Raw genomic sequence first — 17,840 nt, forward strand, 5'->3', positions numbered from 1 at the left:
GAGACATTCAATCATCAAATTGTCTTGTCTTTCTGATAGGATGATTCTAGAGCAAGTTCCCACTTTCTTAGGCTCTTCCTCAACCAAAGCCTAATGGTGTCCTGTGATGGACGATATCTCTCACTGCAACAAATATCAAACCCAGTTGTTCAACTACAGATGTATTTCTGGTAGTCTTTGGCTAGAGGACATCTACATGCTCTAGAAATGCTATGGCCAGTGTCAAGTAGAAGATGATCATCCCTTTTCTTACTTTGGATACTACCTTCCAATTATATTGAGTATTACAGAATTAAGTCCCCCATCTTTTTGTGAGGGAGTCTTATCCCAATAACCTGGGACAGTATCATGGGATCACAATTCCTCTTCACACTTCCCTGTGAGCCTGTATAAAGAGGAAAAGTTAATTTGTTTTAACCACTGAAATGGAATTATGAATGTGGCTGCCATCAACCCCTTAACATAGTTTATAACACATAATGTTCATCTTGTCAGATCTGTCTCATTGTATCTGTATGTCAAGATTATTTGTTTCTGAAATTGTCATCTTAAACTTTAGTGACGGCCTTTATTCTGATCATTATGGCCCTGGAATTTAGTTAAAGTACTGACGTCAACAGAGCAAAAAACAGAGCCCTGTAGCACTCTTCAGAGACTACCTACTACCTCAGAGATTCTCATTTTAGGCAAGAGAAAATGAACTAACTTGGTCAAACACTTTGCTAATGTAAACCTATAACCTGATAATGCTCTTTAAAAGAGATTTCATTTATATCTGGAGATGTGTCTTAAGTGTATTAAGTCTTTTGGATTTGACATGAGATTAAAAAATTATCAGAAAGAATAGAAGTACTCAAATGGAAACAGGAAATACAGAGTATAATGTCAAATCAGCACCTAAGAAGAATGATAGTAAACATCAGGAAATAGAGATCATAAAATCTGATGAGAACATAACTTCTCAGAAGTCAACATTCAGTCTTAGACCATCCATTCCCTACACCAGTTACCCGAGGGAAGTCAAAGAACTGAAGGCACAGCCAGGGAAGGACACACATTTTAATATGAGTTAAGATATTTGCTTCAAGCTTCAGAAGAACTCCCAGCTCAATTATACTTAAGTGGAGAAATGCTTCCCCCCCACCACCACCTCCTGTTGCATAAACTAAAATTCACTGAAGCTGTCTTCTTTCCTCTTTCTCTTTGATTTCAGATTGTTTAGTATATAAGGACAAGGGCAAGAAAAAAGCAGAGCAAAGAGCAATAAAATGTTGATTGTGCTTTTGTACCAGCTGGAGGAACAGGGAATTTGAATGACAATGACTCAATTTAATTGTTTTGTCTAGATTCTCTACATCCTAACTTCTACTAACCAGAGCTCCGGGCCTGAGTGGGGAATCTAGAGATTGGGACCTGATTTTCCAAAAGTAACCAAGAGGCAGGAAAAGATATACACATTCTAGAATTTAGTTTGAATCATAAATACCAGAAACTACAAATTGGTATTTGTGTTAATTGACATTTGGGTTCTGTGTGATGTTTCTCACAGCCCCCAGTATACTGTGAATCATTACCCTTATCCTAGATAGGACTAGTGGGTGATGAAGTTGCATGGACCCAACACAGTGCTTGGCAGATTGTATTTTGTTGTGTCAGTAAACAAATATAAATTTTGTTTTGTTAAACTAAATATAATAGCATAGAGAGTATATTAACAAAGGTAAGCTAAGTCTTGTAACAAATCTGCAGTTCTCAATAAGGGAATACAATTTTGTTTTTCATTAAAGATATATACTTATTTAGATTGGTCAGAAGGCTCAGGTACACACAGTTATTCAGGGACTGAATCTATTGGAGATTCTATCCCCTTTATCTAGCCGAGAGCCCCTCCGGCCCCCCATGGGCATAAAGGAGAACAGTGAGAGGGCACACCCTCCCCCGCAGCCTGAGCCTCTTAACCCACATCTGGCATCCACTCTCAATCCATTGGTGAATTCTAGTCACATGATTCAATCTAGATGCAGGGGAATCTGGGTAATGTAGTTCAGCTGTGTGCCTGGGAAGAGGAGGTGGACGTGTTGGGCATCTATCTAGCCAGTCATTGCTGTAGAGCATATGCTCTAGAAACATTATAAAACATTTCCTTACAGTGTTCGCAGAGCTGCATGTACACCTGCTCTTGCTAGACCCTTTGTAAGATCACTCACGATGGTAATGATTAACTGATGCATACTTCTCAATATTTATTAATTTCAGTTTGGTGTGTAGATTCCAAAGGGACACAATGAATAAATAAACAAGTTACGGGTGCCTCCAGTCACATCCCAGTGAGTCATAGCTGTCTTGTTCATCAGTCATGTGGTAAATATTGTTGTCAGGTGCCCTCACGGATGGGCCTAAGTACCTCACCTGAATGCACCACAAGTTTGGCCCTAATATTTTGTAGCTAATAAAAAGAGAGAAAGAAAATAAAATACTAAGAAGAAAATTATTATTTAAGGAAAATTCTTACTATTCTTCAGACGTATACCAGAAGCAAATGTTCTTGTAGCATTCTCTAAAATTAAAACATCTCATCTTATATAAAATTTGCCTGTCTACAACCTTCTCAGAGCCTTACATCTGTCAATCTATTTAATTTCCACACAATCTTATGAAGTCCCAAAATTATAACTAATTTACTTATGAAGAAATGGAGACTGAGATGAAATAATTTGCCCAAGATTTTAGTCATAAGAGAGATCAGATTTGAATTCTAGGCAAATTTGATTGAGTCTGTAATTTTAATCATTCTATTAAACATCCTCTCTCTTCACTTTACTCAAAAGCATTCTATAAATATTCAATAAACCTAATATATTTGACCTTTGCACATATAAATCTTGCCCAACTCTTGTTTGTTTTACTGACTTTCTTAGAACTTTGGACTGTTAGCGTCTATCACAGAATAGCGTCTATTCTGTTTCACAAGCCAGAGTGTCAGTTCCCTCTTTTTATGTCCTGTTACTTACCCAGCTCCAGTACAGGATGGGAAACTCGGGTAACTGGAGGTAATTAATACTGATGTCCTGTCATGATTCTGATCAAGGGCTTTGGAATTTGAAAGTTTTATGATTGATCAAATCTAAATGCATCCTGTATTACAGGTTGTAAGTTTGACAAGGTAGACAAATAACCTATGCCTCAATTTCTACATATTGGGAAAAATAGTACCTGATTTGTGGGACTTTTGTTTGTATACAAGGAAGTAATCAATATAAAGCCTGAAGAATACTCATAACACTTTATAAATATATCCACATTATGAGATATCATGGAGAATTTTGTTGTCTCAGCTATTTATAACATAGTTACAGTGAATAAATCATCACTTGGGATAAAGCACCTATAAACCTCTTTTTATTTCTTTTGATATTTTCCTAAATTCACGTCATTTATTGGCATGCTAGAATGTGTGTGTCATGTGGTCATGGATAAATAAATAAGAAATCTAACAGGTAAACAGCCTCATCTCACAAAGATGCAGGTGTAGTGACTGGGCAAGAGGAGAGTAGTATAATTTCATAGACTAGGATCCAGGTGCTATAGCAGAGGCTGCTCAGGAAACACTAGGGTAAACACTGCCTCCTCCTCCATGGCCTACAGCTCACAGCTGTCCACACATCCTCAATCCTTTCAAAACTCAGAGCCAAGGATAGGCTCAGGGTAAGCCCAGGCAGCATTCGAGGGTCCTCCCCATAATTAACGGGCACTATAATAAAAGAGTCCTTGTTTACAGTAATATTTTTATTCAATTTGTCTTTACAATCTAAGAAAGTATTTAATATCCCTTAATGATATTAGCCATCCCAGCCTTTATCACCAGATAGGACATAACTATCCTGCTTTCACTTAATTTATAAACCTCATTAACACCTTTGCCTTTTAAACGTGATTGCAGATCTCCTAAGAATTGAGAGCTCTCTGAATGGTAGGAGAATTATTATGATTCATTGGTCACCCTGGAAATCCTGAGCACACACTGATTTATTATGGTGAATCCCCACTGAGGTGAGCAGAATTTGGGGTAAGTGTAGGGTTTCTAGGGAAGCTCTCTTACTGCTCTCAGACTCGGGCTCCCAGTTTAATACAGAGCCTGTTGCTTACTGCACAAAAGCATGAAGGAATCTCGGGGGGAAAAACCTCTAGCAATAACCAGCTTGAGAATGTCACTTCTGCCACCTGAAAAGTAATTGTATCCCTTTATTGGAAATGAAAACCTAGGGCAAGTCCTAAATATTCCAGCTGATATATGTTTTCCTCCCTCCGGGGGGATGACTTTCACCCGTGGTCTGAACAGTCAACCAGTTAAGTGGAACAGGACTTGCATTACTAGTTTCTATTCTTTTTCTGACAAAAGATCACATCTCCACATTTTCCCATGCACGGTGATGATTTGCTGTACAGATTCTTATCCAGAAGATCAAAAGTATTGGATTCACTCAAAAGTATTGGATTCACGATTGCCCTTAGGTCCAGAAGAAAGAAGTGGCTTTCAGAGCTCACATTGTCATTAACAATGAATGTTTACAGTACCCAACAGTGTGTGCTATTATATTAGGTCTTATATCATTTTCACAGTTCGTTACAAAGCGAACTTTGATGGTGATGATAGGAGATAGAAGATTTTTTTTAATGCAAAATAAGAGTTAACTCCTGCTCAAACCAGGACATTTTCTAGAGGCAGAGTGACACATTGGAGTGCTTTGGATTCACTAGAGGGAGCCTGGTTTGTACAACAATCAAGAACACATAACAAGACTGCTGAGTTCCTGTGAAAGAAGCCAGGTTGCCTCAGGAAAATATCTACCCACAGACTTAAGGTAGGCAAGTCACAAAGCATTTCATATTTTTTTCCTTGAACTCATTCCAATCTGCTTTATTACAGCTGCCAGGGGGCCTCCATTTCATATATAAATGACTATTGACTTCCATAAATTAAGAAAAAGAGTTGACGAGGTTTAATACTTTAATGAATTTTTATTAGTTGTCAGATGCCCAAAGTTCAGAAAGAGAAAAAAAGAAAAGATTCTTGCTCTTGTTAACCTTAATTTTCAGACTAAAGAGAAGCAGTCATGACTCATTCTGGATAAAGAGTTAATGGAGTGTGGGTAATTGAGAGTGAATTTTGCACCCACCAGGACTAGCGGTTTGCTCCTGACCCTCCTAGCAGCTTTGTACCTTGTTTCCAAAGCTCTTTACAAATCATCATAAAAGAGAAATGATCTCAGAAGCACATAAAGCATTTTCTACACCCACTTTTCCAATAAATCTCAGACACATCTTTCATTTTGATCACAGAAATGCAAATTTTCTGACAGGCAAACTGCAGCATGACTAAGTCCAAATGGAGTACAGTACGTTTACTCAAGTGGAAAGGATAATTCAATGAAGCATAATGCAATGAAACATAATGGAATTCACTCAACTTCAACTTCCAAAACCGTGCATGCTTTCCATCATTGGCTTAGTATTTAGCATTGGATTTGAACATATTATTTTGAAATGATTAAACCAGTTAGAAAGAAAAATAATGTTTACACACTACAGGTAGTTTAATGCACTTGTTTCTCCTTACATGTACTTTTCTTTTTTTCCTGTAGCTTTGATTTGTAAGAAAGTCGGATTTGATAGGAGTAAAAAAAATTCCAAACTAAACAGGGATATAGATTCTAATTTTTGTTATGCTGGATTTCATACTAGGTTCAAAAAGGGAAATATGGGGTCTAGCCTCTCCTCAGCATGCAGGATAATGGTTGCTAGGCAGCCTCCTGTTTGCAGAGAAAAGAAAAAATGTCTTTATCTACAGATGAATTCAACAATGATTCATCCTCTGTGTTTCCATCTGAATTTATGTGGTGGGACAGGGCTGCCAAGCAGCAGGGTTTCATGTGCGGTAAATACCCGCCCTATTTGTGAGGGTCACATTGCTGCACAAGGGTCAAAGTACAAACACAATCGGGCATCACTGAAACAGATTGTCATTACTCAGAGAAGACAGCCCGATAACATCTAAGAGGATTAAAAGCTGCATTATGGATATTTTCACTGAATTTTATTTCATCAAAGCAGTACACGTAAGTAATAACTTGCAAAGTTAAATTAGTAAACATAATGGGCTATAGCTAAAGGGTTCTCTACTGCATCACTTCCTGCCCCTATGTCTTCCTCTCCAAAAGTCACCTCTCAGCTCAACTCTGGTTGTTTAGTCCTCATAATAATATATGTTATAAATAAATCACTGTCTCATTGGATTTATTAATTTTAGATGTTTTCTACTGATGCCCTGTTAGGGTAAATGAAGGATTAGCTCTCTTCCATTGCCAAAACCTTTATCTGCCTCCCTCCTTCTCCTATTATAATTCCATTAAATTTGGGGGTTAAAGCAGTGTTCAGTGTTTATATTATTAAAACTTGCCATTGTGTCATAAAAGGATCACATTTACCTTGTTTTCAATTTGTCCTGAAGTTAAGTATTTCCTTGTTTATTTGTTTTATTTGCTTAGGCTTCTTTGTACATATTACATCTTCCAACATCTTCTATTATCCTCTCAGTACAGTTTTCCCAAAATAATAAAATTCAAGAAACCGTGAATTACAAACTTTCCTTGGAGGTCTTCCTCCTGGAGACCTTTCTTCTCCTGCATTCTCTAGGTTTGCTCCCAGCTGTCTACATTTGAGTTCCATTGACTACTTTCATCCTACCTCACATACCTTATTTCCTGTATGTGAATTTTTCTCCTTTCTTGTTTTAGTTTGGGTGGAGCATATCCTCCAGTAGTTTCATCAGGTCAGAACAATCATCCAAGGACAGAGGCTGTGGTGATGACAGGCCTCACCCTTTCTCCTGAACTAACTGCTCTAGGCTGGACTGAAGGTCCCCTCTGCCTGGTGCAAAGTTACCTCTCATGCTCCTTTCTCATCGTTTTCTCAACATTTCCTTTGCTTATCTCCTGTGTTGAGCTCCTATTTTTTTGGTGCAGCAAGTCTTCCTCTTTCCTGGTACATTCCTTCCTTTGGGGGAAAACATCTCAAGTAGCTTTCTAGAAAAGGAAGGAAGGAGGGGAAGGAAATGTTTAGAGATCTTACATATCGGACAGCGCCCTTATTCTATGCTCACACGTGACTGAGTTTGACTAGGAATCTAAGTTGTAAATCATTTTCTGTCTATATTTGAAGGCACTGCTTCACTGACTTCTGGTTTCCAAGGTTGCTGCTAGAAGTCTGATGCATTCTGTTCCCTAAGCCTTTTATTTGATCTTTCTTTCTCTCCAGAACTTTTAATATCTTTATAAGTCCAGTGTTCTGAGATGTTACTATACAGTGTCAATATGTATCTATTTACATGAATGTTGCTAGTTCTTTTCAACATCAAAACTCAGGATTTAGCAGGTTAACGTGGAGGTATAGGCACCTTCACTTTTTTAAAACCTCTAGGTAAATATGAAGAGAAGCAAGGTTGAGAAATATTCAGTCATTTTACCATTTTTTTTTACCACAAATGGCAAAATAGACCAAAAATAGTTTGAACCCCTCAATATTTTCTATATACTCTATACCCACTTCTCTTTACTCTGCCTTCTTATCAGGCATACAGAATAAACATATTCTTCCCTATTTTGTTCCTTCTCTCACATATGATTGTTTCCTATAGCTTTCATCATTTCAGTGCACTTTATTAAGAATCAACAAGTTATCACTTATTATGCACCTATGGCAATCCAGGTTCTCTAGACCTGCTATATCATTAAGTCATAGCTGTTATTACAATATTTCACAATTGTGGAAACAGAGGCTCAAGGAAATAAACTAACATGTAGGATCACTCAGCAAATAAGAGCCAAAAGCAAGGTTTACATCCAGTCCTGTCTGATTTCAAGTCCTGTCTTTTATCCTCTTTCTTTACTTAATTTCTTACTTTCTCAAAAACTGTAAATTAATGTGAGATGTGTTCAAATTACAGGATGAAAAAGTTATGACTTGTTTATCTAGTTTATGAATGATGTACATTTGAAAGTGTTAGTTTATATATCCAATAATGTAATCTAGATTTAAAATTATGTTACAAGGGTTTGCACAGAGCAACAGGATTAGTTTAATGTGGATAACTGAATCTTCCAGTATTGACTTGCTTAAGCTCTAGTCTCATATAAGCTCCTTGGAGTGGTTTGTTATAATCCTGGCAAAATACCTACTAAAGAAATAGTTGAGATTTTTAAAACCATTATTTAAACACAATCCTTTCTTGACTTAAATCTAGACTCTAGGTTATTTAGCTCTAGCATATTTGTGTGGATTTTAATTTTCAAATGATGATCTTTCATACACCCAAGGCAATACTTATCTGGTGGGAAATTTGCATTAGTAATAATTTACATTCTGCAGGCAGTGGGGAAGAAGGCACTTCTACTAAAAGGAATAACGTGTTTTTTTTTTTTTTTCAAATTTTGCAAGAGAAAAGAGCTTGTTATAAAAATAAGTCATTCCACTGATGAAAGAATAATGCTTGGAAATGTGCCTGTGAACAATGCATCACTTATGAGAAACAGAAAAATAAAGCTCTGTACTTGTTGCTGTGTGACCATTCTTCTATTCATACAGGAGCCTCACATGGAGAAAGAGGGGTGTTCAGCCTCTGAAGCACTCTTTCTAAAAATATGTACATATAAACCCCATCCTCATTCTCTTCTAAAATGAAATAAAGATCAAGAAATTATATTGTGATGTTGAGCTACATAAAATGAAACCAGAAACATTTATGTTGACATGAATTATATCAACTGAGGTAATAAATGGGTTTAGAATGAAATTTAAGGCAAAGTACAAGTGTAGAAGGGATGATTACTTCTTCAGAGCCCTAGGCTTCAAAACTAAAGGAACAGAACTATCTATTTAGTTGATATTAGATATATATTTTACCTATAAGATACTTATCTAGTGCTGAAGTTCCATTTTATATATAATATTATGAATGAACAAGACAATTCTATGATACTTTAATTTTGCATGTAGTTATAAGAATTCAAAATATATAAACCCCTTTTTGTGAGGGAATTCTTGACCTAATCACTCATCTTTGTCTTTAGTACAGTAGGAACTGTATTTTGTTTGGTTATCATGATGCCATTCTGGGTACTTGTAAAATAATTTTCTCTTTTTGGTTCTCTGTTTTCATAGAACTTCTCATACTGGTCTTATTTCACTTAAATCTCCCCCCCCTTTCTCTCTCTCTCTCTCTCTCTCTCTCTCTCTCTCTCTCTCTCTCTCTCTCTCTCCATCTCTCCTTTTCTCTCTCAATCAGTCAGAATTTACCTACAACAGGTTGAATTATGCCTAGTTCTGGTTCTGACATAAATACCAGTGAATACTTTGAAAAGTCACAAATTCTGTTTCTTTGTCTCTATAATGAAGAATATACTACATCACTGGGTCTCAATCCTAGTGGCATCACCTGGGAAACCTTATATTTATTAAAACTAAACAAAACAAAACAGTGTCTATCAATCATTCCCCTTCCACTCTGCTTCATTTGGGTCTTGCCCAGAACCCAGAGATAAGCATTCTTTAGAACTGCTAAACTAATCCAGTGATATTTTTTTTTTTCAAATTTTAAGATGTACATAAATCTCCTGGGGAATCTTATTAAAATGCAGACTCTACATTCAGTCTGAGGAGGAGCTTGAGATTTTGCATTTCTAACAATTTCTCAGAAAATGCTAGTGTTTCAGGGCCAAGAGTGTCACTTTAATTAGTAAGGATCTAAATTATCTTTAAGAATACTTTCAGGAAAAGAATGAAAGAGAAAGAAAGAAAGAAAGAGAAAGAGAGAGAGAAAGAGAAAGAGAAAGAGAGAGAGAAAGAAAGAGAGAGAAAGAAGAAAGAAAGAGAGAGAGAGAAAGAAAGAAAGAAACAAGAAAGAAAGAAAGAAAGAAAGAAAGAAAGAAACAAGAAAGAAAGAAAGAAAGAAAGAAAGAAAAAGAAAAGAAAAGAAAAGAAAGAAAGGAAGGAAGAGAAAAATGAAAGAAAAGAAACATATAATTAATGCATTTTTATGGCTTATAAAGGCCTGACATTTGTTAGAAACAACTGAAGAACTAGACATAAAATTTAAATAATGAAAAAATTTTCACTCAAATAATGTTTAATATTGTTATAGGAATTTACCAGAAGGAATATTTCCAGTGTTACAAGTTTGAGATTCGCACATAAAATATATAATTCTATTTTAATAAGTGGATTTTTCTGAATCCCTAAAATTCATCATGAAGGTTGACTATTAAGATGGTTATACTTATGTGTCAACTTATAGGGTATTTTTGAATGAGATTGACATTTAAATCAGTGAATGTTGAGTAATGCAGATCGCCTTTTTAATGTGGGTGGGCTTCATCCAGTCAGTTGAAGGCCTGAAGAGAACAAAAAGTCTGGGTCTCTTAAACAGAGGGAGATCTACAGTAGTGTACCTTCACACTTCCCCTACACCATCTGCTTGCCTAAGTCACCAGCCTGTTGGCCTTCAGACTGGAATTACACTATGAGCTTCCCTGGGTTTCCAGCCTGATGGAACATACTACATTTTTTGGATTCTCCAGACTCCATAATTGTGCAAGCCAATTTCTTATTCTCACTACTTATCTATCTAGAGACAGATATAGAGATAGAGATAGAGATAGAGATAGAGATCTATCTATATCTATCTATCTATCTATCTATAATCTCCAGATAGATAGATAGATAGATAGAGTTAGATCCCACTGATTCTGTTTCTCTAGAGAACCTGCACTAATACAGGTCAGATTTTGGTACAAAAACTAAGGTGGAGCATGTCACAATATCCCTTTTAAAGTGAAGGGGTAGTTGTTTCAAAAGGTCCTTCCAAAGCCAAATGGAGATATAATACCTTGTGGGTCTATTTGGATTTTGGAGGCAACTCATTTCTCCCAGCTCTTTCATCTCACTAGGTAAAAGCTACTAGTTTTGAGTAAGGCCCAAAACAAGAGTAAGTTCTGCAGCAGGCCCAGGCTGCCATGCAAGCTTCTCTGCTTCTTGGGTCACAGGATCAGCAGAGCTAAAGGTGCCTGGAGTGTCAGTGGCAGGTAGGGATGTTGTTTAGAGCCTTTGTCTCCAGCAGCTGAATCACAGCACAGGTTGTTCTGAGTTTGGAGCTAAGCCCTGCCATTCCCCACAGATAACTACCCTCTTTTTAAGACACAGTTTGGGGTCGGCCACTCGGCCTCAGTAGAGGCTGAATGCTTAACCATGGGCCACCAGGTCACCACATGAACTGAGCTTCCCACCACGAGCTGGGTGTTATCTGACCCAACAAGCCATGAAGTTGGGGGTGATAGCAGCCTTCCATCACCAAATGGAAGCGGTGTGTATGAAATCAGGCTTGAACAGAGCCTGAAGGCACAAGTAAGTTACCTGAAGAAGAATGCCCATGGACCCCACTCCTGTTATACTGCTTTCTCTCTCCCAACCTGCACCTAGGGCTTCGTATGGAGCTCCCTGTGACCATTGACAGAGGAAAAGAAGACTCAGGCCTGGTTTACAGACTGTATACCATGCCAGAACTACCGAAAAGTGGACAGCTGTAGCATTATGACCACTTCCTGGGACAATCTTGAAGGAGAGTGGTGAAGGGAAATCCTCCCAATGGACAGGACATCAAGCACTGAAACTGATGGTTCATTTTGTTTGGAAGGAAATATGAACAGATGCACAGTTATATACTGATTCATGGACTGTGACCAATGGCTTGTCTGGATAGTCAAGGAAACATCCATGGAAAGAACATGATTGGAAAGTTGGTGACAAAGAAGACTAGGGAAGAGGTATGTGGATAGATCTGAGTGGACAAAAATGTAAAGATGTTTGTTTCCTCTCAATGTTCACCGAAGGGTGACCTCAACAGAGTAAGATTTTAATAATCAAGTAAACAGTATGACCATTTTGTGGATATGAGCCTCCTCTTTTCCCAACCACCCCTGTCATCACCCAGTGGGCTCATGAACAAAGTGGCCCTGGTGGCAGACATGGAGATTAAACACAGACTCAGAAAAGTGGACTGCCACTCACCAAGGCTGCACTGGCCATGGCCACTGCTGGGTGCCTAATCTGCCAGCAGCAAAGACCAGCACTGAGTCCCCCATATGGTGTCATTTCCCAGGGTAATCAGCTAGCTACCTGGTAGCAAGTTGGTTACATTGGACAACTTCCATCCAAAAACAGGCAACATTTTGTTCTTCGTGGAATAGACCCTCTGGATATGAATTTGCCTTCCTTGCACACAATGCTTCTGATAACACTACTGTCTGTGAACTTACAGAATGCTTATCCACCATCATTATATTCCACCCTGCACTGTTTCTGATCAAGGAACTAACTTCATAGTAAATGAGGAGCAGCAATGAGCCTCTGCTCCTGGAATTCACTGGTCTTACCATGTTTCCCCCTATCCTGAAGAAGCTGTTTTGAGAGAAAGAAAATTGGCCTTTTGAAGACTCATTTACAATCTCAGCTGGTGGAAATACTTTGCAGCAATGGGGAAAGTGTCTCCAGGAGACTGTATATGCTCTGAATCAGCATCCAAAATACAGTGTTACTTCTCCAATGGCCAGGATTGATGGGTCCAGGGATCAAGGGGTGGAAATGGGAGTGGCACCACTCATTATACCCCTGGTCACCTACTAGAACAATCATTGCTTCCTGTTCCCATTACCTTATACTCTGATGGCCTAGATGTCTTTGTTACAAAAGGAAAGGAGATATGATAAAGGCTCAGTTGAACCACAAGTGAAGACTTCTCCCCAGCCACCTTGGATTCCTCATGCCTGTGAATCAACAGGCAAAAAAGGCAGTAGTTACTCTGCTGGCTGGGATGACTGATCCTGTCTTCCAAGGGGAAATTGGAGGTCTACTCCACAATGAAGGTAATGAAAAGTATGTCTGGAATACAAGAGATCCCTAAGGTGTTTCTTACTATTACCATGCCCTGTGGTTAAGATCAATGGAGAACTACAAAATCCCAGTCCAGGCAGCATTACTAATGGCCCAGACCCCTCAGGAATGAAGGCTTTGGTCACTCCACCAGGCAAAGAACCATGACCAGCTGAGGTGCTTATTGAAGCAAAGTGAATGAGTAGTAGAGGAAAGTAGATATAAATACCAGCTCCAGCACATGACCTGCTTTAGAAATGAGGACCACAACTGTCATGAGTATTTCATACTTATTTTGTTATGAGTGTGTGTGTGTGTGTGTGTGTGTGTGTGTGTGTGTGTGTGTTAAGCATCTTGGCTTTCTTCCTTCTTTATCCCTTTATCGAGGAACATAAGATATATTGATTTTTATATCATAGTATTTAAGTATTGTAAGGTTTCCATCGTAGTACTGTAGTTTTGAAATATCAAGGAGAAGAATAAACATCATGCAAGGACTGTTCGTCCTCCTCTGGGAAAGTGTTAGTACATTTTCGGGTGTATGAAGGACAGTTGTATCAATCATGTTAGCTGAAATTATGACTTTGTTATTGTCTTTATTTGGAGATTAAGTATAGTTTAAGGAGATGCATATGAATGCCAAGTTGACAAAGTGTGGCCTCATGATGGTTAATTTTATGTGTCAAATGATAGGGTGTTTTGGGATGAGATTAATGTATTTAAATTTGTTAACTTTGAGCTGATTGCTCTCTATAATGTGTGTAAGGATCATCCAGCCAGTTGAAGGCCAGAATAGAACAAAAACACTGGCTGCCTCAAGCACAAGGAATTCCTCTGCACACTGCATTCAGAAGTCATCTGCACCAGAGTCCCTCCTTGGTCTCCAGCCTGACAGCTTACATTGCAGATTTGAACATTTCAGCCCCACAATTACCTGAGCCTATTTCTTACAAGTAATCTCCCTACATATATGCATATCCTATTGGTTTGTTTCTTTAGAGAACTCTGACTAATGCAGCTATTCATACGCTCAGGAAGCATCCATCCTTGTTATCAAACCCTCCTCCCACCCACTCCCCTGTGGGCCTCACATGCAGCACAGACATCCAGCAATTTATTCTCTCTTATCTGAATCACACATTCACAACTGGAAGCATATCTTCTTCCTTAGGCATTCACCATCCAGCCCTTCCCATATCCCTGACTTTTAGCCACTCTCCTTGTCTCCTCTAATTAATTTTCCAAATCTTGGCCACAGGGACACTTCTAGATCATAAGTGTCCTTGTTTAAACACTTAACTGTCAAATGGTTTTCCTCAGACTCAGTTCCAAGCTTGGCTAAGAGACTCCATGTGATGGGGTCGGCTCCCTCTCTCACACTTCCTGTGACCACATTTGTTTCCTTCGAGCTACCTGTTCCTGATGTGTTCTGTTTCCCACAGCCCTCAGTTGCTGGCTCTCCATTGGGGATGTATTGATCAAGGTTCTCTGGAGAAAACAAACCAATAGGACATATATAGAGACATAGAAAGAGACTTATTGGAAGGCTATGAATGACTATGGAGGCTAAGTCCCACAATCTGCCATCTGCAAGCGGGAAGCCCAGAAGGGGGTGTGGTGTGGTTCCAGCCCAAACATGAAGGCCTGAGAAAGAGTGCCAGTCCAAAGTCCCAAGGCCCAAGAACACTCCTGTCCTGAGCACAGGAGAAGAGAGATGCTCAGCTCATGCAGAGAACAAATTTGGCTTTCCTCTGCTTTTTCTTCTCTTCAGGCCCTTAATGAATGGGATGTTGGCTACCTGCTTTGGTGAGTGATGTCTTTATTCAACATAATGATTCAAATGCTAATACCTCTGGAATCACTCTCACAAACACACCCAGAAAAAATGCTTCACCAGCTATCTGGGCAACTCTTAACTCAGTCAAGCTGACACATAAAATTATCCATCACTGGTGTGGGGAGGGGCATGGTAGTTCTACCTTCTCCTCATCCCTATTTTCTCAGAACCTTCTGAAAGCTTTTTCTACAATGCCTAAGCCCAACCTTTCTTTGTGCTCTGTTCATATACTCTGAGAAAGTGATCATCACACTTTACTCAAATCACCTTTTTTTAATGAAATAAGTCAGACAGACATATGTGGAATCTAAAAAAAATAAAACAAATGTATACAACAGAACAGAAACACACTCACATATATAGAGAACAAACTGGTGGTTACCAGTGAGCAGCGGGGGGGTGTGGGGGTGTGGGGGAGGGGAAAGATGGGGTAGGGGATTAAGAGACACAAACTACTATGTATAAAATAAATAAGATAGAAGGGTATACTGTGCAGCACAGGGGTATATAGCCATTATTTTATGATAACTTTAGATGGAGTAAAATCTATAAAAATCTTGAATCACTATGCTGTACACCTGAAACTAAGGTAAGATTGTGAACCAAATATATTGCAATCACCTTTTTAACTATCAATGTCCTTCACTCACTATTAAACTTCACAGTCTATAGTGCCTGGCATTGAGATGGTACTAAATAAATTTTTGTTTATTGAATGAATAACAGAATTTTCTATTGTTCTCCAATTGTGTGTAGCAAAAAAGCTATTGTAATCAAGTGGATGTCGCCTTTTTCTCAAATATTTAGTATATGGGATTTAGAATACGGAAATAAAACATTCGGTTTGGGATTCAGAAAACAGAAATTTAAGTTCTCAGGTCTGAGGTGTTTTGACTTACATTAATACAAGTACTTTTCCAGTGTAGCTCTTCCCCTTCCTGGCCTATTGAGCATACCTGCTAAAGGAAAATAGTATGAGTTTTCTGTCTGATTTTTGTTCTCTTATTTTTTTCCTGCCAAGAAGATTTGGGGCACATAAATCATTAATGTGTGCTTTTATATATCTTGGTGGTCAGTGATGAGAGAGTTTAAGGTAACATAAATCCATTTTGTGGTTATTTATGAGAGATACTTTCAGAGTGTAGAATTCAGTACGAGTCCTATGGATGACCTTCAGGTAAGAGCCTGGCTTGAGCCTGTACATTTGGAAATGGACAAAGTTCTTTTTACAGGTTATTTTTAGTAGAATATCATAGGAGCATCATCTAATACTGTAACTCTTACCATTTCTCTTTTACAAGATTTGTTATTTTCCTAGCTTGGGAAGGAGTACAAACATACCAGTTACTGATCACTGACATTCAAGTACAAAACTAAGTGCTACAATAAAAACTTGGAGATAATTTTGTTCAAACATAGTAGGAAGTGAAAATTTAACTTTGTCTATGAAAAACTCCCTAAGTTTCTATGTGAACATAACTGATGGAAATCTGCTTATATTATTTGACACAACTGTTTAATTGATCTTCATCTTCATTGGTACAAATGAGGACATACCTCTTCTTTAGCTCCATATACTGCTTGACGGTAGAAAAATGTACTTCCTTTAAAATGTATAAAATCAGACTATACACTGGTTTGGATCCTCATCACTGTTTGCTATGTTCGCTGGATTTTAATGTAGTAATTCCATGACACACACAGAGAAACATTCACTATAAAATTAAAAGTCCAAAAATGGAAAAAAAAAAAAAAAGGACTTTACCATTGCAATGATTTCAGAAAAGTAATTCCATTTTACAGAAAAGAGATGATAGGCTTAATGCCTTCTATTTTGTTTCAGTGTAATCACCTGAAAATGGCATGAGAACAATACATAATTCAAATATCTTTAAAAAATTGAACCATGTACTTTTACAGCTCTAATAGGAAATCAATACAAATCTACTTTTTACAGGACAAATATGTCTGCATGGTTATAATGCCAATTGTTCTTACTTGTGATCTCTCTCTCTCTCTCTCTCTCTCTCTCGATTACCATTCCTGGAGTTTTATAGAATCAAAGATATTCTAAAAATAGATGAAGTGATTTGACAGATGCATTATAAGATCTAAAGAGTACTGTTTGATATATCAAATTTTAATGTTCAAGTCATTTGTACAAACATTCGCTTATGTTGGTTGTGTATAGACCACTATAAGATTGTCACATTCATGAGCAAATCATTCCCTTAATGTAATCATTGCATCTGCTATCTAGAGCCATCTAAATTTTTATATCAATCTCTGTTCAGATCTTATGTGGAAAAATATGTTAATATAACATTCCATCTCGATGAAGACTGCAAAACTGTTGAAAAATAAAGAAACCAGCAAGCGACTATAAACAAGCATGTTTAAAAAAAAGGAATTTAAAAATGTATCCATTATTTTGGGTAAAACATGGCTCTGTTTCCTTTCCATCAGTATAAATGGTGGGAATGTCTGGCTCTATTCTAAAATATTTTACTATAAGTTGCTTTAGAAGGACAAAAGTTGAGGAATCACCTGGGAGTGTCTTGCTGAGTGTGGACTGTGAGTTAGACCGCATTCTAACTCATGTTCCATTTGTGTTCCCTGTAGCCTGAAGCAGGACATGTACTTGCCCTGACCCTCATACCTCTGGTCTCTAAACTGAGGGTCACACCTATCCCATTCACTGCTGTGACACTGAATGACATAGCACATAAAGCACTTAGAATGGCGTTAGCACACAATATGTGATCAATAAAGATTATCTATAAATATCAACATTAATAGTATTTGGGTTCTTCTATGTACTTTGAAAAATATAGGAACATCAATAGTATTCATTCTGAAATTTTCTGTTCTCTAACTCACCTTGTCTGCTTTGACACTGAGTTTTTAGTGCTCTCATGGATTGAATTGCTGGTTTTTTTTTTTTTTTTTTTGATTTATTGGGAGAGGTTGATCAATATTACAATAATCTGTTCCTTGAAAGGTAGTGGAATTCAGGTTTAAAACA

The sequence above is a fragment of the Hyperoodon ampullatus genome, assembly GCF_949752795.1.
Source record: "Hyperoodon ampullatus genome assembly, chromosome: 9".
NCBI lineage: Eukaryota > Metazoa > Chordata > Mammalia > Artiodactyla > Ziphiidae > Hyperoodon > Hyperoodon ampullatus.